Source organism: Ambystoma mexicanum (assembly GCF_040938575.1).
Source record: "Ambystoma mexicanum isolate Mex_15411 chromosome 12 unlocalized genomic scaffold, UKY_AmexF1_1 Mex_chr12_unloc.1, whole genome shotgun sequence".
In the NCBI taxonomy this organism is placed as follows: Eukaryota; Metazoa; Chordata; class Amphibia; order Caudata; family Ambystomatidae; genus Ambystoma; species Ambystoma mexicanum.
The window spans coordinates 5,314,178-5,315,260 of NW_027182322.1; the positions used below are offsets into that span (position 1 = coordinate 5,314,178).

At 43.4% G+C, this 1,083-nt stretch overlaps 1 non-coding gene across 1 annotated transcript; it reads left to right on the forward strand.

The window, feature by feature from the left end:
• Positions 1-559: 559 nt before the first annotated feature.
• TRNAH-GUG (transfer RNA histidin (anticodon GUG)) lies at positions 560-631 on the forward strand. Its single transcript has one exon. It is a non-coding gene; the product is annotated as a tRNA-His (tRNA).
• Positions 632-1,083: the final 452 nt, after the last annotated feature.

Sequence of the window (1,083 nt, forward strand, 5' to 3'; positions counted from 1 at the left end):
AGGTGTGACATGGAGTCATCATGAACATGCATCCCTTTATAAGGACATAACATGGAGGACGCATGAACATGAATGCCTGAATTTTATGGTGGTGGCCTTCGGGTGATTTGGCACGTGCAATTGGTGAAGAGCACTTCTCCTGCGCAAAAAAAGAAATGTACTATTAGCACCCCGGAGGGAGCCTCTGCACTTCTTATAGGGAGAAAACTCTGCAATGGAAGGGGACAGGGTCAATAACAGCTGTAAACTCTCACAAGACCATCACTGCTCTCACACTTTCCTGCTCTCAGGCTGGCGGGCCATTATCGGCCCTGGCTGCCGCACCATTGCCAGGTTTGTGTAACTATATTATTTCTAATTGGCTCCACTTTGATGACTTTCATTTGGATTCTGACTTGATTATTGAGATCTTAAATAAGTGACTGGGGATCAGGTGTCCACTTATTCTCATGGATAACATCACAACCAAACTTTAATTCAAACATGAGTCATGACATCACAGATGGATTACATCTTATGATAGAGGTGGAACGTCACATTGTAGTAGCCCAAGTAGCTCGCCGTGATCGTATAGTGGTTAGTACTCTGCGTTGTGGCCGCAGCAACCTCGGTTCGAATCCGAGTCACGGCATTGCGGTGAGGCAATGTCACGGCAGTTGGGCAGATATTTTAGAATTTCCATTAATACATTGGCAATCTCTGTGGAGGACTGAAACAATTCGATATGTCCTGTTACTGTTATGAACCTTTTGTTTCTTTAATGCTCTCTGCACACTTTTTCATCGGGTGACTGTAATGTATTTCAACCAAATCTAATTAAGAGCGCATTATGTGGTGACATTTGCAGTACATGAAACATTATAACACTGCCATTTACGTCAATAACCACTAGCTTGATTAAGACATATGTATTGCAGCGACAGTATTTCCCAGTTACAAATGGGAATAAAAACAACATCCGCGAGGGATTGAACCAGCGACATTTAACTGATGTTGCCAATGGAGCGCGTTACAGAGAGCGCGAGGTCCCGCCTTTACAGTCACACGCTGATGATAATACAGATGTTTAAATAAACAGGCATA